The sequence below is a fragment of the Hyla sarda genome, chromosome 10 (assembly GCF_029499605.1).
Source record: "Hyla sarda isolate aHylSar1 chromosome 10, aHylSar1.hap1, whole genome shotgun sequence".
NCBI classification, from domain to species: domain Eukaryota; kingdom Metazoa; phylum Chordata; class Amphibia; order Anura; family Hylidae; genus Hyla; species Hyla sarda.
Genome location: NC_079198.1, coordinates 44,317,965 through 44,341,049, shown reverse-complemented (window position 1 = coordinate 44,341,049; position 23,085 = coordinate 44,317,965). Strand labels below are relative to the sequence as shown.

Here is a 23,085-nt window from a genome sequence, read left to right as displayed (position 1 = left end):
CAACAGATACAACATTTGGCACCCCAGCGGATCGTGGAATACAATACACTACGAAGAACCCAGACGTTCAAATCTGCTTTATCCAGTTCCTGAAAAGTCCAAGGAGCATCCTGCATGGTGACCAGACCAAAACCACTTCAAGAGAGACAGAGCGAGGGGAAATTTCCTTGGTGGATAAGTAGCATGCTGGTTCGTGGATACTAAAAGACACCTGAGACATCAACCCGAAGTTCTGGAAAACACTGCATCAATGAGCGGACGCGTTTAATTGGTGAGTATAAGTTCCTTTACTTGTATCGTATATAAGCAATGTTATGTTATGTGTGTTGTTGATAGTCTATGAAGTTCAGGCCTGTATAATTGTTAAAGTGTTAATTTTTGCTGGCAAGTTAGGGTTAGTACCCTGTTGACTGAAGTACTCATAGGATCTAAAGGATAAAACCAGACATCTCTGCGAGGAAAGTGAGGGAGAGTAAGCTCTCTGAACCTCATGTTAAGGGGAAGTAGCCTTATGCCTCAATAGGAGATCACTCTTGGCCTGGATCTTGGATCTGTAGTTGATCAGGTATATGAGGTACGGTCAGTCAGGAATTGGTAAGGTCATGAGACTCTGATAGTGATTTTGGAGTGTGAATTACCGTAGGGAGGATTATGTGAAATCTTTGTCCCTGGTGTAGTAAATTGTCATTTACTGTTTGTAGTAGTTTTGTGTTATTTTTAGTTTCTTTGTAGTAAGTTATTGTTACGCCGAGCGCTCCGGGTCCCCGCACCTCCCCGGAGCGCTCACAGCGTTCTCCTGTTCGCAGCGCCCCGGTCAGACCCGCTGACCGGGTGCGCTGCGATAATGTTCCCAGCCGGGATGCGATTCGCGATGCGGGACGCGCCCGCTCGCTGTGCGCATCCCGACCCGCTTACCAGACTCGCTCCCCGTCTGTGCTGCCCCGGCGTGCGCGGCCCTGCTCCCTAGGGCGCGCGCGCGCGGGGTCTTTGCGATTTAAAGGGCCGGTGCGCCACAGATTGGCGCATGGGTTTTAATTAGTGTCTTCACCTGTGCACTTCCCTATATTACCTCACTTCCCCTGCACTTCCTTGCCGGATCTTGTTGCCATTGTGCCAGTGAAAGCGTTCCTTGTGTGTTCTTAGCCTGTGTTCCAGACCTCCTTGCCGTTGCCCCTGACTACGATCCTTGCTGCCTGCCCCGACCTTCTGCTACGTCCGACCCTGCTCTTATCTAATCCCTTGTATCGCGCATATCTCAGCAGTCAGAGAGGTTGAGCCGTTGCCGGTGGATACGACCTGGTTGCTACCGCCGCTGCAAGTCCATCCCGCTTTGCGGCGGGCTCTGGTGAAAACCAGAAGCAACTTAGAACCGGTCCACCGACACGGTCCACTCCAATCCCTCTCTGACACAGAGGATCCACCTCCAGCCTGCCGAATCCTGACAGTTACTACTCAATAATATAGTAGTTATTGAGATATCTTTGTTTATTTGTGTATTATCATTTACTGGCTATAGTAGTTTATTTGGTATATCTTTGTTTCTTTGTGTATTATCATTTACTGGCTATAGTAGTTATTTGAGATATCTTTGTTTCTTTGCGTATTATCATTTACTGGCTATAGTAAGTTGGTGTTATCTATTTATTGTTGTCTGTAGTTCTAGGAATTGTAGGTAAAATGGAAATTGTAAATCAATTTGTTGGAAAGTATGCATCTGCTAGTTTTAAGATTTGTACAGATGATGCCTTGACACACCAGTTTAATGATATGATGAAACAATGTGATGAGCAGAATGCGAGTAGCAAACATAGAAAGGCGAGTAAAAAAGCAAAGAAAGAGACACTAGCCAATATGTTGTGTATGTTAATGAAAATGAAAGAGATTGCAGAACAAAAGGAATTGCAGTGGTATTCTGAAAAGGTTCAGTTAAGCTGGATAAGGTTGAACAGGATATTACTGTGGCTATTCCTAGTGCTGGAAGTGATGGTTGTGAGTGTGAAGAGCTCAGAGAGGAAGTGGACAGACTGGCTCAACAGAATTGTGATTTGGAGGATGAAATACAGGAATATGAGGAAAGATGTAGGCTTAGAGATCTACAAATTGCATCATTAGGAGAAAAAGAAGCAAAGAATGGTGATGTTGTGAGAGCACTTAAGAATCAGTTACATGATGCTAATAAACAATTGGTTCATAAAGAGCATTGCAGTGGGACATTGAGACCTCAGGAAAATGCAAAAGTTAATAATTGTTATTGTGGCAATCAAACACAAATGTATGGTTCCCCTGAACAGGAGAAAAGAGATAGGAAATGGGGGGAGGAGCAGCCTATTTGAACTGCAGATGATCTACAATCGACCCCAGATCATAGTTCCTCTCTCTTTATTCCTGTATCAGATGGAAGTAGACAAAGAAGGGATAGTTTGCATTTTCATGGTAGCAATCATGTCCAATCCACAATACTCTCTATACAGGACAAAACAAACCTATGCCAAATTTTGGGGAAATTTGATACAAGTGCCTCACCCATTAGTCTTTCCAATAGGTTGGAAGCTGTGGTTACGCAGTATAATCTCAACAAAAGAGATGCATGTGCCTTATTTCGCGTATGGCTCCCATCTCAGCTTTGTGAGAAGTTGCAGCCTCCTGTGGGCACTAACAAAGGATTATCTGCAGAACTCAACTCCAACTGGGGAAATGCAAATGATAGGCTGAAAGAGTTGCATAGAGGAAGATACCAGAGGTACCAATGCCTTAGGAAATGCTAAATTAAAGAGAGGGGATGACCCAATTATTTTCTGCAGTGAATATTTGATCCTATTTCGTGCTACCTATAACTGTCCTGACATGTCTCCTGAAGACAGCAGTTTTCTCTATTCAATGGCTAATAAATGCACTTTTGTTGACTATCCAACAAAGGTTGCCTTAAGGAATGCAAATTCCTATCAAACCTATTTGAATATCTTAAAGGACTGGATTAAGGAGACTAGTCATGACAGCAAGCCCCAAAAGAGAATATCAGAGGTAGTTAAGAATGAAGGCAAAGTGAGATTTATGGGAAAGTGCTACAAGTGTGGAAATATGGGTCATACTATGAGAGAGTGCAGAAGTAATAGGAAAGGTAACAACAAAGATTTTATACCAAAGAAACTGCAACAAAAGCAAGGATTAAATAATGAAGCTGATAGAGTACCTCAGACTCCTGAAGCTACATTATATGGTCCACTTTTGAAGGAGATCAGGAGGATAGGCAAAGCAATAGCAGAGATGCCAGATGAATTAAAGGCCCCACCTCCAACAAATCCTTATATGAAACAATAGGGATGTCAGGCCTCTGTGTTGTCCCTAGTGTGCCAGCTAGATAGGGACAAGGGCGGTAGGCCACGTATCTAGGGTACGGTAGGGGGTCATCGTACAAAGATTTTAATGGATACGGGGGCAGCCGTAAATTTGACTAATTTGGATTTGACTGTGAACCTTAATGGTAAACACATTTTCCTAAGAGGCTTTGGTGGACAGCTGGTACCCTCTAAACAATCTGTGCCTGTAAATATAAACATGGGAAACCTAGGTGTGGAGCATAGTCTGTACCTGTCTCCAACACACGAAGGTACCATTATTGGCTCAGATGTGATGAGAGAACATGGGCTTGTTGTTGATCTGTGTAATTGGATGTTGTGTAAAGGATCACAATACAAAGGCTGCCTTAGGATGATTACTGACAACCATGGAATTGATGCGATCAAAAGTACTGACTCTCTGGATCCTGCTGCATTGTTAAAAACTGAGGACAGACAACTGGCTGATATTTTGTGGCAACATAACAATGTGTGGGCAACATCAAAAACTCAGTGTGGCAAAGTTTCAAACATGGTAGTGATGGTAGAAGGCCCAAATCGGTAGAAGGCCCAGATCCCCCTCCCCAGAGGCAATACAAAATACCTCCTGAGTCCTTTCCATATATCAAAAAAATACTGGAGGAATTACTGGCCCAAAATGTAATCAGGGAGTGTCAGTCAACAAACAATGCCCCCTTGTGGCCAGTTAAGAAACCACATGGTTGGAGGCCTACTCTGGACTATAGGGCATTAAATAAGTGTACCCCTCCTGTTACAAATGTGGTCGCCAAAATGCCCGACATGATGACAACGCTAAAACCATCTTCCACGGTGTACTCATCAATAGATATCTCAAACGGGTACTTTTCAATCCCCATACATCCTGATTGCCAGTACAAATTAGCATTCACATTTCAAGGGAAGCAGTACACATTTTGTCGGTTGCCACAGGGCTTCAAGTCCAGTTCAACGTACTTCCATAAATGCATGGTTGAGATATTGTGGTCATTTTCGGAGCCTGACTGTATTGTACAATATGTGGATGACATATTGCTCCAAACTGACAACAAGGAAAAACACTACGTGTTACTAAAAGAGTTGTTGGCGCTTCTTGAAAATGCAGGCCTTAAGTTAAATCCTACTAAGGCCCAGTTAATGAAGGATTCAGTGACCTTCTTGGGAGTCATAGTTTCAAAGGGGGGGAGGATTCCTGACCCAAACAAGTGTGAAAATATACAGAAATTACCTAGGCCAAACACAAAAACATCACTCAGACAATTTTTGGGAATGGTTGGATTTTGTAGGGACTTCATAGAGGGGTTTGCTGAGAAAGCTAAGCCGCTCTGTGAACTCTTGAAAGGGAACACACGAGAAGCAGACCCCCTTGAGTGGATGCAAGAGCATGAGGAAGCTTTTGTTAGGCTGAAGATCAGCCTCACTCAGGCACCTGCTCTATGTAATCCAAACCCAGATTTACCATTTGCAATACAGGTTAACGCCTCAAAGATAGCAATTAAGGCTGTGTTGCTACAGGGGAGACAAGGAAAATGGGTTCCTGTTGGATACCTATCAAGGTTATTGAGTCCTGTGGAAATAGGATTTGAGGACTGTGTCAGGAATCTTTTGGCAGTGCACTGGGCAGTCATAGCTACAGTACACATAGTGGGGTTTGCCAAAATCATCTTACAAACTCCTCACACTCCCATCAAGATGCTCTTGGAGCGGACACTCAGTGGGGTGTCATCTCAAAGGGTAGCTAGATGGCTGGTAGATCTGACACCAAGAAACATCACTGTAGCGCACATTGCCTCCTATGTGCTGCCACAATTGATGCAATACGAAGGCGAGAAACATGATTGTGGAGAGGTGCATAGGACTAAGACACAGGAAGTGTTTAGATTGACAACAGGAAAGGAAGATCTTAAAATTTGGGTAGATGGATCTAGGTATTGGGAAGAGGGACAGTTTCACATAGGGTACGCCATGTGGTGTCCACAGACCTATGAACGAGTTCTCATCAAGTGCCCAAGAAATTTATCCGCTCAAAGAGCAGAGTTGGAAGCGGTAAGAGAAGCAATTTCTCACTTTCAGTCAGGCCCAATTGCTATCTTTTCTGACAGTGCTTATGTTACTAGATCACTAACAGAGTACATGCCTTTGTGGCACACAAGAGGGTTTAGTGATGTAACAGGCAAGACACTTGCGCATGGTACAGTGTTGAAGGGCATTTGGGACAAAGCCTGTTTAGAACCACAAAGAATAGCAATAATAAAGGTAAAGGCACATCAGAAGGGCATGGATGAAATTACAGTTGGCAACAATGAGGTAGACAAGCTAGCAAAAGAAGCAGCTGTCATGGGGGCCAGGTGGACTCCCTATGATATTGAGGGAAGGCAGGCCTGGGATGAACATGACAGTGAGGACAGAGACAAAATCGATGTAGAGCTTGAATGCCTGCCTGTTATTAGAACACCAACACCATGCTTAGCAGCGGAGCAGGATAAAGACCCTAAGTTGCAGCAAATCAAATGCTCCATTAGGGAAGAGATAGCACCTATACCCCAAAACTACATTCTCCAGGATGATCTGTTGCTTAAAGAAACCTCAGACGGCCCTAGATTTGTGGTGCCATGTCAGTATCAAAAGGACATTGCAAAAGAAAACCATAGACTGAGAGGTCATATGGGCACTGAGGGTACTTTAAAATGTGTTCAAGCAAAATACTGGTGGGAGAACATGAAAGACACTGTTATGGGGGTTATACAAGAATGTTTGATCTGTGCTCAAATGAACCCAAGACCAAAAGGACAAAGGCCTGTGCTGTCCAGGATATCGTTGGCAGAGGGACCATGGGAAAGGTTGCAAATTGACTTTGTTGGTCCTTTGCCCAGCGCTCCTGGAGGGTACTGATATTTGCTGGTGGTGATTGATGTGTTTTCTAAATGGGTGGAAGCGTTGCCCATGAGGAAAGACACTGCAGCAGCAACAGCAAAAGCCCTATGGTGGGAGGTCATCTCAAGGTGGGGATTCCCTAAGGTCATAGAATCAGACAGGGGCACACATTTCACAGGGAAGATCATGGCAGGCATGTGTGAGACGTTGAATGTTGAACAGAAATTACATGTACCATATCATCCCCAATCATCAGGGATGGTAGAAAGAATGAACAGAACGCTAAAGGAAAGACTTAAAAAAATGGTATTACAATCTGGAAATAACTGGTTATGCCACTTACCCACAATTCTAATGGCCATACTGGGTACAGAGGCAAGAGGAACCACAATCACTCCATATCAATTAATGACTGGTAGGATAATAAAACCTGTGCCACCCTGCAGACCCAAAGCTTAGTACACCAATGAGGGAGAGTGCTGAGAAAGAAAAATTCCTTACACAGTTACAGGACCAAGTACAGAAATATCTGCACTCCGCAGCCTCCAATATGGCACCAAGGGCAAAAGAAGAATCTGGCAGACCACCGATTAAGCTAGAAGTAGGAGACAGGGTAATGGTAAACAACTTTGTGCCTAAGTCTTCATGGGATGCAAATTGGATGGGCCCTTTCCTGGTGACAGTGAAACTGAGTGATCAGGTTGTAAAGGTCAAACGAGTGGACAGTAAGAAAGGGGTCAAATGCATGAAAAGAAGGGATATGGATATGAGGGTTCATGCAGGTCAATGTAAAAGAATATAACTGATAAGAATGTGATGCTTCTCTTGTTCTTTATTCCAGGATCCTACATGAAGCGTGAATTAACAGGCTGAAATTTCCGGATTCTGGATATGGAGATTACAACAATTTTGTTGATGATTGGCATCACCCATGCTATTGGATTGCATGATTTTGAACAATCAGGGGATGAAGACACACATATGTTTCCAGATGGTGAACATGAAAAGGCAGTATTTATATCACCTGTAGCAGCTATGGATTTGCCACAAAGTGATAATAGCCACAAAGTCAGGAGTAGGAAAGTGCGACTCATTCCGGAGGGAAAAGATGCATCTAAAAGATTTTATAAGAATCCGGGTGGGCAATTCGAGTACAGCGTGGTTTTCTCTTTTGGGAGGGTAAATCATAGTTCAAGTATGGGAAGGCTTGAATTGACACATGGTGCGCAAAACATTTTGCCAGAATCACTACAACCATTCATGATGGCAACAGTGTATGTGAATGATACTGGTTATTGGCTGGGAGAAGAGTCTGACTTGCCAAATGCAGGTGAGCAGAAAGGTATTCAATATGGAATATTTAGTGACAACTTGAGAGAAGGAGAATATTTGTTTGGCATGTGTGGCATTTATTGGCACAAAAAATAAGCCATCATATAGAATTTTAGGTGAAAATTTTAAAGAGTTATGATTTTTTTAAGTTAAGGAGGAAAAATTGAAAATGAAAAAATGGAAAAAACCCGAGTCCTTAAGGGGTTAATGAGGTTATAGAACGGACTACTGTTTGATTTAATACTATCAGCATATTTTCAATGTTTTATAATGTTTTTCTATGTCTCTTTTGTGTGTGTATATATATATATATATATATATATATATATATATATATATATATATATATTAGTGGAAAGGACCGCAGCACACACGATGTATTCCAATGTAAAAAGTAAATTTATTCCATAAAACAGCAAGCAAAAAGAAAGCTACGTTTCGGTAGTCTCACACCACCATCTACATGCCTGAAGATGGTGGTGTGAGACTACCGACACGTAGCTTTCTTTTTGCTTGCTGTTTAATGGAATAAATTCACTATTTACATTGGAATACATCATGTGTGCTCCGGTCCTTTCCACTACTATTCAAGGTGGGGCTCCTGACCAGTGACCCTGTGACGGTGTGCACCTTCTTCTATATTTTTACTGCTTCTGCGGATGTGCTGCTTCTTTTTTTCAAAATGTTAATGAGGTTATAGAACGGACTACTGTTTGATTTAATACTATCAGCATATTTTCAATGTTTTATAATGTTTTTCTATGTCTCTTTTGTGTGTGTATATATATATATATATATATTAGTGGAAAGGACCGCAGCACACACGATGTATTCCAATGTAAAAAGTAAATTTATTCCATAAAACAGCAAGCAAAAAGAAAGCTACGTTTCGGTAGTCTCACACCACCATCTACATGCCTGAAGATGGTGGTGTGAGACTACCGACACGTAGCTTTCTTTTTGCTTGCTGTTTAATGGAATAAATTCACTATTTACATTGGAATACATCATGTGTGCTCCGGTCCTTTCCACTACTATTCAAGGTGGGGCTCCTGACCAGTGACCCTGTGACGGTGTGCACCTTCTTCTATATTTTTACTGCTTCTGCGGATGTGCTGCTTCTTTTTTTCAAAATGTATTTTTATATATATATATATATATATATATATATATATATATATATATATATATAAAGTAAAATTAAGGGAACCGGCACTGTACAATGGGACTTAAAGTCCAGATCGGGTGCTCAGCCTTCACAGGTTCAAACTCCAAACCCTTCTTAAACAACTCCAAAAAAGGAAAGCGGCACTCCAATGGCAGAAAAAAGGTGTATTTATTAACCCATCAAGTCAAATGCTATTTGACTTGATGGGTGAATAAATACACCTTTTTTCTGCCATTGGAGAGCCGCTTTCCTTTTTTGGAGTTATATATATATATATATATATATATATATATATATATATATATATATATATAATTATCTTATTTATTTTTAATTTTTTTTGTAAAGTGTTTGTATTTTTCATGTCAATTCCTGTTCCGGTTTCGGTTTCGTAATGCATACCATGTTTTAATAAAATAAGTTTTTATTATCACCCCTGGATCACCTACCGGTAGCGTCTATTATCCTCCGTGGAGTTTGGAGTAGTATTGGAATCTATTATTCATGCTTGTTAGCGTTTTGAGGAATGTGCAGCAGTCTTAAATTAACTAGTGCATATACATGTTGTGCCGGAATTTGCACAACCGTTCTAGGTGAGTTAACCCTTGACTCCCCTATTTTTAATCTTCATGCTGAAGGTGTCACCATTCTCTGAATGGTAGAAGTCAGTGATTAGATCTAACGCAGGCAAAGAGCAGCATTATGTGCTGAATGTGACTAAGATTCTTCACAGGAGATGCTGGGCAGAATCCTCACACAGAGAGGGGAGAGGGAGGGAAGGTGTGGCTGTGAAGCCAGACCCCTAGAAAAGACAGAAACCACATGATGTTTCTCTTAAAGGAGGGTGGGGGCTACTCTAAGACAGATAAGTTTAGACAAATAAATAGGTTGGTGAGAGGGAAAGGATGGACTATGGGTTTAGTTCTCCGCAGTACCCCTTTTTAAACAAAATTTTTTCTTTTTAATTCTCGGTACTACATACAGATATCAGAAGTCTCCATGGCGGCCAAAATGTCATTATCATTGGCAAACATTTTTGTTGCCTGGTGGGAACACTTCTATATTTTTTCTGATGCCAAGCCCTTTTTGTCTGATTTTGCGTGGTACGGTTGCTACATTGATGACATTATCATCTAGTCATTTGATGCAGCGACCGTACCGACCTTCATTGAACATATCGACAATAATCCCAGGTTTCTTTTTTGGATTTATCCCTAAAAGGTTATTCCCTCACATACACTGTTGGGACCTTTACGTATCGTAAACCCACTGCGAATAATGCCATTTTACATGCCGATTCTTGTCATCCTGTTCACACGGTGCATGGCATTCACTGATACGTGCAAAGCAGATAAATAAACCATATTTTATCACTTCTTATTCAAATAATTTTTTTGAGATGAAAAAAATCATACAGAAATGTCTTCCCCTTCTGTCTCAAGATGAGAATATAGCATTCATTCTATCTGAGGGTTGCAAATTTGCCACTAGACACTCAGCCACCTAGGTAATATTTTACCTCCAAGCCTGCTTAAACATAACAGATATTGCAACAAACAATGGTTAACCACAAAAGGCTTTTATAGATGCAACAAAAGTCACTGTGTCTGTTGCCAGTATGCAATTAAAACTAGTACTGTTATGGATTAAATTGATGCTAAAGTACATAGAATAGATTAATTTATTAACTGTAACAGTAAATATGCCATTGACTGCAATCTCTTTAATGTAGGCTGTACACAGAGAAAAATAAAGAAATTCAAGACCATCTGAGAGATGCTTGGAACTTAACCCCTTAAGGACCCAGCCCAAATATACCTTAAGGACCCGGCCATTTTTTGAACACCTGACCACTGTCATTTCAAGCATTAATAACTCTGGGATGTTTTTACCTTTCATTCTGATTCCAAGAATGTTTTTTCGTGACATATTCTACTTTATGATACTATAGTGGGATAAAACACAAGACAGAGCTTCTCATTGGGCAGTATGTTTTGTATGGTTGGCACTACAGGTGAGTCGCATAGCCGGAACACTCACTTTGTAAGGTTGTGTTTGGCACACAACAACCTTGAGGGCTTTGAGATGTATTCAGAGTTAGCAGGGTGGCGGTGCAGCCGTCCGGATGTTTCGAGTGTATCCTCACACGATAATAGATTCAGTAAGTAGTAGATAAAATGCTGTAGTCATTGAAAAAGAGGAATGAAACCTCGAAACGCGTCTGACACAAGCAAATAAAAGAACCTTTGGATTTTTATCAGCATACTTTGTATTTTGTATGTCATGCGGATTGTGCCGATCACCCGGATGTTTTTATCTACTACTTACTGAATATTCTACTTTATGCTAGTGGTAAAATTTTGTTGATGCTTGTATCATTTCTTGGTGAAAAATTCCAAAATTTGATGAAAAAATTGAAAATTTGGCATTTTTTTTTACTTTGAAGCTCTCTGCTTATAAGGAAAATGGATATTCCAAATAAATTATACATTGATTCACATATACAATATGTCTACTTTATGACTGTATCATAAAGTTTACATATTTTTACTTTTGGAAGACATCAGAGGGCTTCAAAGTTCAGCAGCAATTTTTCAATTTTTCACAACATTTTCAAAATCAGAATTTTTCAGGGACCAGTTCAGTTTTGAAGTGGATTTGAAGGGCCTTCATATTAGAAATACCCCACAAATTACCCAAATACAAAAACTGCACCCCTCAAAGTATCCAAAATGACATTCAGTAAGTGTGTTAAGCCTTTAGGAGTTTCACAGGAATAGCAACAAAGTGAAGGAGAAAACTCCCAATCTTCATTTTTTACTCTTGCATGTTCTTGTAGACCCAATTTTTGAATTTTTACAAGGGGTAAAAGGAGAAAATTTATACTTGTATGTGTAGCCCAATTTCTCTCGAGTAAGCACATACCTCATATGTCTATGTAAATTGTTCGGCGGGCACAGTAGAGGGCTCAGAAGTGAAGGAGCAACAATGGGATTTTGGAGAGTGAATTTTTCTGAAATGGTTTTTGGGGGGGCATGTCACATTTAGAAAGCCCCTATGGTGCCAGAACAGCAGAAAACCCCACATGGCATACCATTTTGGAAACTACACCCCTCAAGGCACGTAACATGGGGTCCAGTTAGCCTTAACACCCCACAGGTGTTTGACAACTTTTCGTTAAAATCGGATGTGTAAAAGGGAAAAAAAAATTCACTTAAGTGCATTTTTCCCCCAAAATTTACTATTTTTACAAAGGGTAATGGGAGAAAATCACCCCCAAAATTTGTAACCCCATCTCTTCTGAGTATGGAAATACCCCATGTTAGGACGTAAAATGCTCTGCTGGCGAAGTACAATGCTCAGAAGAGAAGGAGCCACATTTGGCTTTTTGAAAGCAACTTTTGCTGAAATGGTTTTTTGGGGTCATGTCGCATTTAGGAAGCCCCTGTGGTGCCGGAACAGCAAAAAATACCCACATGGCATACTATTTTGGAGACTACACCCCTCAAGGAACGTAACAAGGCATACAGTGAGCCTTAACTACCCACAAGTGTTTGACGACTTTTTGTTAAAGTTGGATGTGTATATGAAAAAAAAAATTTGTTACTAAAATTTTTTCCCTAAATTTTAAATTTTTACAAGGGGTAATAGGAGAAAATGACCCCCAAAATTTGTAACCCCATTTCTTCTGAGTATGGAAATACCCCATGTGTGGACGTCAAGTGCTCTGCTGGCGAACTACAATGCTCAGAAGAGGAGCGCCATTGAGCTTTTGGAAAGAAAAACTGCACCCCTCACAGAATTGAATAAGGGGTGCAGTGGGTACTTACACCCCACTGGCGTTTGACAGATCTTTGGAACAGTGGGCTGTGCAAATTAAAAATTTAATTTTTCCTTTTTACGCACAACTGTTCCAAAAATCTGTCAGACACCTGTGGGGCGTAAATTCTCACTGTACCCCTTATTACATTACATGAGGGGTGTAGTTTCCAAAATGGGGTCACATGGGTCCATTGTTCTGGCACTATGGGGGCTTTGTAAACACACATGGCCTTCAATTCCGGACAAAATTTATCTTCAAAATCCCAATGGCGCGCCTTCTCTTCTGAGCATTGTAGTTTGCCCGCAGACCACTTTACATTCACATATGGGGTATGTTCTTACTCAGAAGAGATGGGGTTAAAAATTTGGGGGGACTTTTTTCCTATTTTCCCTTGTGAAAATGAAAAATTTAGGATAACACCAGCATTTTTGTGAAAAATTTTTTTTTTCATTTTCCCATCCAACTTTAATGAAAATTCCTCAAACACCTGTGGGGTGTTAAGGCTCATTATACCCCTTGTCACGTTCCGTGAGGGGTGTAGTTTCCAAAATGGGGTCACATGTGGGTATTAATTTTTTTGCGTTTATGTCAGAACCGCTGTAAAATTAGCCACCCCTGGGAAAATCACCAATTTAGGCCTCAAATGTACATGGTGCGCTCTCACTCCTGAGCCTTGTTGTGTGCCCGCAGAGCATTTTACGCTTACATATGGGGTATTTCCGTACTCAGGAGAAATTGCGTTAGAGATTTTGGGGGTCTTTTTTTTCCTTTTACCGCTTGTGAAAATAAAAAGTATGGGGCAATACCAGCATGTTAGTGTAACATTTTTTATTTTTTTACACTAACAGGCTGGTGTAGTCCCCAACTTTTCCTTTTCATAAGGGGTAAAAAGAGAAAAAGCCCCCCAAAATTTGTAGTGCAATTTCTCCCGAGTACAGTAATGCCCCATATGTGACCCTAAACTGTTTCCTTGAAATACGACAGGGCTCTGAAGTGAGAGAGCGCCATGCACATTTGAGGACTAAATTAGGGATTGCATAGGGGTAGACATAGGGGTATTCTACACCAGTGATTCTCAAACAGGGTGCCTCCAGCTGTTACTAAACTCCCAGCATGCCTGGACAGTCAGTGGCTGTCCAGAAATGCTGGGAGTTGTTGTTTTGCAGCAGCTGGAAACTCCCTTTTGAAAACACTGCCGTACAAGACATTTTTTTTTTTATTGGGGGGGGGGGGGGGGGACAGGGTACGGGGGTTTATATGTTGTGTTTTACCCTTTATTATGTGTTAGTGTAGTGTTTTTAGGGTACTTTCTCACTGTCAGGTCTGCAGACCCAAAGCTTAGTACACCAATGAGGGAGAGTGCTGAGAAAGAAAAATTCCTTACACAGTTACAGGACCAAGTACAGAAATATCTGCACTTCACAGCCTCCAATATGGCACCGAGGGCAAAAGAAGAATCTGGCAGACCACCGATTAAGCTAGAAGTAGGAGACAGGGTAATGGTAAACAACTTTGTGCCTAAGTCTTCATGGGATGCAAATTGGATGGGCCCTTTCCTGGTGACAGTGAAACTGAGTGATCAGGTTGTAAAGGTCAAACGAGTGGACAGTAAGAAAGGGGTCAAATGCATGAAAAGAAGGGATATGGATATGAGGGTTCATGCGGGTCAATGTAAAAGAATATAACTGATAAGAATGTGATGCTTCTCTTGTTCTTTATTCCAGGATCCTACATGAAGCGTGAATTAACAGGCTGAAATTTCCGGATTCTGGATATGGAGATTACAACAATTTTGTTGATGATTGGCATCACCCATGCTATTGGATTGCATGATTTTGAACAATCAGGGGATGAAGACACACATATGTTTCCAGAAGGTGAACATGAAAAGGCAGTATTTATATCACCTGTAGCAGCTATGGATTTGCCACAAAGTGATAATAGCCACAAAGTCAGGAGTAGGAAAGTGCGACTCATTCCGGAGGGAAAAGATGCATCTAAAAGATTTTATAAGAATCCAGGTGGGCAATTCGAGTACAGCGTGGTTTTCTCTTTTGGGAGGGTAAATCATAGTTCAAGTATGGGAAGGCTTGAATTGACACATGGTGCGCAAAACATTTTGCCAGAATCACTACAACCATTCATGATGGCAACAGTGTATTTGAATGATACTGGTTATTGGCTGGGAGAAGAGTCTGACTTGCCAAATGCAGGTGAGCAGAAAGGTATTCAATATGGAATATTTAGTGACAACTTGAGAGAAGGAGAATATTTGTTTGGCATGTGTGGCATTTATTGGCACAAAAAATAAGCCATCATATAGAATTTTAGGTGAAAATTTTAAAGAGTTATGATTTTTTTAAGTTAAGGAGGAAAAATTGAAAATGGAAAAAGCCCGAGTCCTTAAGGGGTTAATGAGGTTATAGAACGGACTACTGTTTGATTTAATACTATCAGCATATTTTCAATGTTTTATAATGTTTTTCTATGTCTCTTTTGTGTGTATATATATATATATATATATATATATATATATATATTAGTGGAAAGGACCGCAGCACACACGATGTATTCCAATGTAAAAAGTAAATTTATTCCATAAAACAGCAAGCAAAAAGAAAGCTACGTTTCGGTAGTCTCACACCACCATCTACATGCCTGAAAATGGTGGTGTGAGACTACCGACACGTAGCTTTCTTTTTGCTTGCTGTTTAATGGAATAAATTCACTATTTACATTGGAATACATCATGTGTGCTCCGGTCCTTTCCACTACTATTCAAGGTGGGGCTCCTGACCAGTGACCCTGTGACGGTGTGCACCTTCTTCTATATTTTTACTGCTTCTGCGGATGTGCTGCTTCTTTTTTTCAAAATGTATTTATTTATATATATATATATATATATATATATATATATATATATATATATATATATATATAAAGTAAAATTAAGGGAACCGGCACTGTACAATGGGACTTAAAGTCCAGATCGGGTGCTCAGCCTTCACAGGTTCAAACTCCAAACCCTTCTTAAACAACTCCAAAAAAGGAAAGCGGCACTCCAATGGCAGAAAAAAGGTGTATTTATTCACCCATCAAGTCAAATGCTATTTGACTTGATGGGTGAATAAATACACCTTTTTTCTGCCATTGGAGAGCCGCTTTCCTTTTTTGGAGTTATATATATATATATATATATATATATATATATATATATATAATTATCTTATTTATTTTTAATTTTTTTTGTAAAGTGTTTGTATTTTTCATGTCAATTCCTGTTCCGGTTTCCGGTTTCGGTTTCGTAATGCATACCATGTTTTAATAAAATAAGTTTTTATTATCACCCCTGGATCACCTACCGGTAGCGTCTATTATCCTCCGTGGAGTTTGGAGTAGTATTGGAATCTATTATTCATGCTTGTTAGCGTTTTGAGGAATGTGCAGCAGTCTTAAATTAACTAGTGCATATACATGTTGTGCCGGAATTTGCACAACCGTTCTAGGTGAGTTAACCCTTGACTCCCCTATTTTTAATCTTCATGCTGAAGGTGTCACCATTCTCTGAATGGTAGAAGTCAGTGATTAGATCTAACGCAGGCAAAGAGCAGCATTATGTGCTGAATGTGACTAAGATTCTTCACAGGAGATGCTGGGCAGAATCCTCACACAGAGAGGGGAGAGGGAGGGAAGGTGTGGCTGTGAAGCCAGACCCCTAGAAAAGACAGAAACCACATGATGTTTCTCTTAAAGGAGGGTGGGGGCTACTCTAAGACAGATAAGTTTAGACAAATAAATAGGTTGGTGAGAGGGAAAGGATGGACTATGGGTTTAGTTCTCCGCAGTACCCCTTTTTAAACAAAATTTTTTCTTTTTAATTCTCGGTACTACATACAGATATCAGAAGTCTCCATGGCGGCCAAAATGTCATTATCATTGGCAAACATTTTTGTTGCCTGGTGGGAACACTTCTATATTTTTTCTGATGCCAAGCCCTTTTTGTCTGATTTTGCGAGGTACGGTTGCTACATTGATGACATTATCATCTAGTCATTTGATGCAGCGACCGTACCGACCTTCATTGAACATATCGACAATAATCCCAGGTTTCTTTTTTGGATTTATCCCTAAAAGGTTATTCCCTCACATACACTGTTGGGACCTTTACGTATCGTAAACCCACTGCGAATAATGCCATTTTACATGCCGATTCTTGTCATCCTGTTCACACGGTGCATGGCATTCACTGATACGTGCAAAGCAGATAAATAAACCATATTTTATCACTTCTTATTCAAATAATTTTTTTGAGATGAAAAAAATCATACAGAAATGTCTTCCCCTTCTGTCTCAAGATGAGAATATAGCATTCATTCTATCTGAGGGTTGCAAATTTGCCACTAGACACTCAGCCACCTAGGTAATATTTTACCTCCAAGCCTGCTTAAACATAACAGATATTGCAACAAACAATGGTTAACCACAAAAGGCTTTTATAGATGCAACAAAAGTCACTGTGTCTGTTGCCAGTATGCAATTAAAACTAGTACTGTTATGGATTAAATTGATGCTAAAGTACACAGAATAGATTAATTTATTAACTGTAACAGTAAATATGCCATTGACTGCAATCTCTTTAATGTAGGCTGTACACAGAGAAAAATAAAGAAATTCAAGACCATCTGAGAGATGCTTGGAACTTAACCCCTTAAGGACCCAGCCCAAATATACCTTAAGGACCCGGCCATTTTTTGAACATCTGACCACTGTCATTTCAAGCATTAATAACTCTGGGATGTTTTTACCTTTCATTCTGATTCCAAGAATGTTTTTTCGTGACATATTCTACTTTATGATACTATAGTGGGATAAAACACAAGACAGAGCTTCTCATTGGGCAGTATGTTTTGTATGGTTGGCACTACAGGTGAGTCGCATAGCCGGAACACTCACTTTGTAAGGTTGTGTTTGGCACACAACAACCTTGAGGGCTTTGAGATGTATTCAGAGTTAGCAGGGTGGCGGTGCAGCCGTCCGGATGTTTCGAGTGTATCCTCACACGATAATAGATTCAGTAAGTAGTAGATAAAATGCTGTAGTCATTGAAAAAGAGGAATGAAACCTCGAAACGCGTCTGACACAAGCAAATAAAAGAACCTTTGGATTTTTATCAGCATACTTTGTATTTTGTATGTCATGCGGATTGTGCCGATCACCCGGATGTTTTTATCTACTACTTACTGAATATTCTACTTTATGCTAGTGGTAAAATTTTGTTGATGCTTGTATCATTTCTTGGTGAAAAATTCCAAAATTTGATGAAAAAATTGAAAATTTGGCATTTTTTTTTACTTTGAAGCTCTCTGCTTATAAGGAAAATGGATATTCCAAATAAATTATACATTGATTCACATATACAATATGTCTACTTTATGACTGTATCATAAAGTTTACATATTTTTACTTTTGGAAGACATCAGAGGGCTTCAAAGTTCAGCAGCAATTTTTCAATTTTTCACAACATTTTCAAAATCAGAATTTTTCAGGGACCAGTTCAGTTTTGAAGTGGATTTGAAGGGCCTTCATATTAGAAATACCCCACAAATTACCCAAATACAAAAACTGCACCCCTCAAAGTATCCAAAATGACATTCAGTAAGTGTGTTAAGCCTTTAGGTGTTTCACAGGAATAGCAACAAAGTGAAGGAGAAAACTCCCAATCTTCATTTTTTACTCTTGCATGTTCTTGTAGACCCAATTTTTGAATTTTTACAAGGGGTAAAAGGAGAAAATTTATACTTGTATGTGTAGCCCAATTTCTCTCGAGTAAGCACATACCTCATATGTCTATGTAAATTGTTCGGCGGGCACAGTAGAGGGCTCAGAAGTGAAGGAGCAACAATGGGATTTTGGAGAGTGAATTTTTCTGAAATGGTTTTTGGGGGGGCATGTCACATTTAGAAAGCCCCTATGGTGCCAGAACAGCAGAAAACCCCACATGGCATACCATTTTGGAAACTACACCCCTCAAGGCACGTAACATGGGGTCCAGTTAGCCTTAACACCCCACAGGTGTTTGACAACTTTTCGTTAAAATCGGATGTGTAAAAGGGAAAAAAAAATTCACTTAAGTGCATTTTTCCCCCAAAATTTACTATTTTTACAAAGGGTAATGGGAGAAAATCACCCCCAAAATTTGTAACCCCATCTCTTCTGAGTATGGAAATACCCCATGTTAGGACGTAAAATGCTCTGCTGGCGAAGTACAATGCTCAGAAGAGAAGGAGCCACATTTGGCTTTTTGAAAGCAACTTTTGCTGAAATGGTTTTTTGGGGTCATGTCGCATTTAGGAAGCCCCTGTGGTGCCGGAACAGCAAAAAATACCCACATGGCATACTATTTTGGAGACTACACCCCTCAAGGAACGTAACAAGGCATACAGTGAGCCTTAACTACCCACAAGTGTTTGACGACTTTTTGTTAAAGTTGGATGTGTATATGAAAAAAAAAATTTGTTACTAAAATTTTTTCCCTAAATTTTAAATTTTTACAAGGGGTAATAGGAGAAAATGACCCCCAAAATTTGTAACCCCATTTCTTCTGAGTATGGAAATACCCCATGTGTGGACGTCAAGTGCTCTGCTGGCGAACTACAATGCTCAGAAGAGGAGCGCCATTGAGCTTTTGGAAAGAAAAACTGCACCCCTCACAGAATTGAATAAGGGGTGCAGTGGGTACTTACACCCCACTGGCGTTTGACAGATCTTTGGAACAGTGGGCTGTGCAAATTAAAAATTTAATTTTTCCTTTTTACGCACAACTGTTCCAAAAATCTGTCAGACACCTGTGGGGCGTAAATTCTCACTGTACCCCTTATTACATTACATGAGGGGTGTAGTTTCCAAAATGGGGTCACATGGGTCCATTGTTCTGGCACTATGGGGGCTTTGTAAACACACATGGCCTTCAATTCCGGACAAAATTTATCTTCAAAATCCCAATGGCGCGCCTTCTCTTCTGAGCATTGTAGTTTGCCCGCAGACCACTTTACATTCACATATGGGGTATGTTCTTACTCAGAAGAGATGGGGTTAAAAATTTGGGGGGACTTTTTTCCTATTTTCCCTTGTGAAAATGAAAAATTTAGGGTAACACCAGCATTTTTGTGAAAATTTTTTTTTTTCATTTTCCCATCCAACTTTAATGAAAATTCCTCAAACACCTGTGGGGTGTTAAGGCTCATTATACCCCTTGTCACGTTCCGTGAGGGGTGTAGTTTCCAAAATGGGGTCACATGTGGGTATTCATTTTTTTGCGTTTATGTCAGAACCGCTGTAAAATTAGCCACCCCTGGGAAAATCACCAATTTAGGCCTCAAATGTACATGGTGCGCTCTCACTCCTGAGCCTTGTTGTGTGCCCGCAGAGCATTTTACGCTTACATATGGGGTATTTCCGTACTCAGGAGAAATTGCGTTAGAGATTTTGGGGGTCTTTTTTTTCCTTTTACCGCTTGTGAAAATAAAAAGTATGGGGCAATACCAGCATGTTAGTGTAACATTTTTTATTTTTTTACACTAACAGGCTGGTGTAGTCCCCAACTTTTCCTTTTCATAAGGGGTAAAAAGAGAAAAAGCCCCCCAAAATTTGTAGTGCAATTTCTCCCGAGTACAGTAATGCCCCATATGTGACCCTAAACTGTTTCCTTGAAATACGACAGGGCTCTGAAGTGAGAGAGCGCCATGCACATTTGAGGACTAAATTAGGGATTGCATAGGGGTAGACATAGGGGTATTCTACACCAGTGATTCTCAAACAGGGTGCCTCCAGCTGTTACTAAACTCCCAGCATGCCTGGACAGTCAGTGGCTGTCCAGAAATGCTGGGAGTTGTTGTTTTGCAGCAGCTGGAAACTCCCTTTTGAAAACACTGCCGTACAAGACATTTTTTTTTTATTGGGGGGGGGGGGACAGGGTACGGGGGTTTATATGTTGTGTTTTACCCTTTATTATGTGTTAGTGTAGTGTTTTTAGGGTACTTTCTCACTGTCAGGTCTGCAGACCCAAAGCTTAGTACACCAATGAGGGAGAGTGCTGAGAAAGAAAAATTCCTTACACAGTTACAGGACCAAGTACAGAAATATCTGCACTTCGCAGCCTCCAATATGGCACCGAGGGCAAAAGAAGAATCTGGCAGACCACCGATTAAGCTAGAAGTAGGAGACAGGGTAATGGTAAACAACTTTGTGCCTAAGTCTTCATGGGATGCAAATTGGATGGGCCCTTTCCTGGTGACAGTGAAACTGAGTGATCAGGTTGTAAAGGTCAAACGAGTGGACAGTAAGAAAGGGGTCAAATGCATGAAAAGAAGGGATATGGATATGAGGGTTCATGCAGGTCAATGTAAAAGAATATAACTGATAAGAATGTGATGCTTCTCTTGTTCTTTATTCCAGGATCCTACATGAAGCGTGAATTAACAGGCTGAAATTTCCGGATTCTGGATATGGAGATTACAACAATTTTGTTGATGATTGGCATCACCCATGCTATTGGATTGCATGATTTTGAACAATCAGGGGATGAAGACACACATATGTTTCCAGAAGGTGAACATGAAAAGGCAGTATTTATATCACCTGTAGCAGCTATGGATTTGCCACAAAGTGATAATAGCCACAAAGTCAGGAGTAGGAAAGTGCGACTCATTCCGGAGGGAAAAGATGCATCTAAAAGATTTTATAAGAATCCGGGTGGGCAATTCGAGTACAGCGTGGTTTTCTCTTTTGGGAGGGTAAATCATAGTTCAAGTATGGGAAGGCTTGAATTGACACATGGTGCGCAAAACATTTTGCCAGAATCACTACAACCATTCATGATGGCAACAGTGTATTTGAATGATACTGGTTATTGGCTGGGAGAAGAGTCTGACTTGCCAAATGCAGGTGAGCAGAAAGGTATTCAATATGGAATATTTAGTGACAACTTGAGAGAAGGAGAATATTTGTTTGGCATGTGTGGCATTTATTGGCACAAAAAATAAGCCATCATATAGAATTTTAGGTGAAAATTTTAAAGAGTTATGATTTTTTTAAGTTAAGGAGGAAAAATTGAAAATGAAAAAATGGAAAAAGCCCGAGTCCTTAAGGGGTTAATGAGGTTATAGAACGGACTACTGTTTGATTTAATACTATCAGCATATTTTCAATGTTTTATAATGTTTTTCTATGTCTCTTTTGTGTGTATATATATATATATATATATATATATATATATATATATATATTAGTGGAAAGGACCGCAGCACACACGATGTATTCCAATGTAAAAAGTAAATTTATTCCATAAAACAGCAAGCAAAAAGAAAGCTACGTTTCGGTAGTCTCACACCACCATCTACATGCCTGAAGATGGTGGTGTGAGACTACCGACACGTAGCTTTCTTTTTGCTTGCTGTTTAATGGAATAAATTCACTATTTACATTGGAATACATCATGTGTGCTCCGGTCCTTTCCACTACTATTCAAGGTGGGGCTCCTGACCAGTGACCCTGTGACGGTGTGCACCTTCTTCTATATTTTTACTGCTTCTGCGGATGTGCTGCTTCTTTTTTTCAAAATGTATTTATTTATATATATATATATATATATATATATATATATATATATATATATATATATATAAAGTAAAATTAAGGGAACCGGCACTGTACAATGGGACTTAAAGTCCAGATCGGGTGCTCAGCCTTCACAGGTTCAAACTCCAAACCCTTCTTAAACAACTCCAAAAAAGGAAAGCGGCACTCCAATGGCAGAAAAAAGGTGTATTTATTCACCCATCAAGTCAAATGCTATTTGACTTGATGGGTGAATAAATACACCTTTTTTCTGCCATTGGAGAGCTGCTTTCCTTTTTTGGAGTTATATATATATATATATATATATATATATATATATATATATATATATAATTATCTTATTTATTTTTAATTTTTTTTGTAAAGTGTTTGTATTTTTCATGTCAATTCCTGTTCCGGTTTCCGGTTTCGGTTTCGTAATGCATACCATGTTTTAATAAAATAAGTTTTTATTATCACCCCTGGATCACCTACCGGTAGCGTCTATTATCCTCCGTGGAGTTTGGAGTAGTATTGGAATCTATTATTCATGCTTGTTAGCGTTTTGAGGAATGTGCAGCAGTCTTAAATTAACTAGTGCATATACATGTTGTGCCGGAATTTGCACAACCGTTCTAGGTGAGTTAACCCTTGACTCCCCTATTTTTAATCTTCATGCTGAAGGTGTCACCATTCTCTGAATGGTAGAAGTCAGTGATTAGATCTAACGCAGGCAAAGAGCAGCATTATGTGCTGAATGTGACTAAGATTCTTCACAGGAGATGCTGGGCAGAATCCTCACACAGAGAGGGGAGAGGGAGGGAAGGTGTGGCTGTGAAGCCAGACCCCTAGAAAAGACAGAAACCACATGATGTTTCTCTTAAAGGAGGGTGGGGGCTACTCTAAGACAGATAAGTTTA

At 40.0% G+C, this 23,085-nt stretch overlaps 1 protein-coding gene across 3 annotated transcripts in view; it reads right to left on the bottom strand.

Annotated features, from left to right (window-relative positions):
- The window catches only part of NHERF4 (NHERF family PDZ scaffold protein 4), an 818,185-nt gene that overhangs the window by 722,804 nt on the left and 72,296 nt on the right, over positions 1–23,085 (bottom strand). The gene's annotated exons all lie outside the window — the stretch shown is intronic.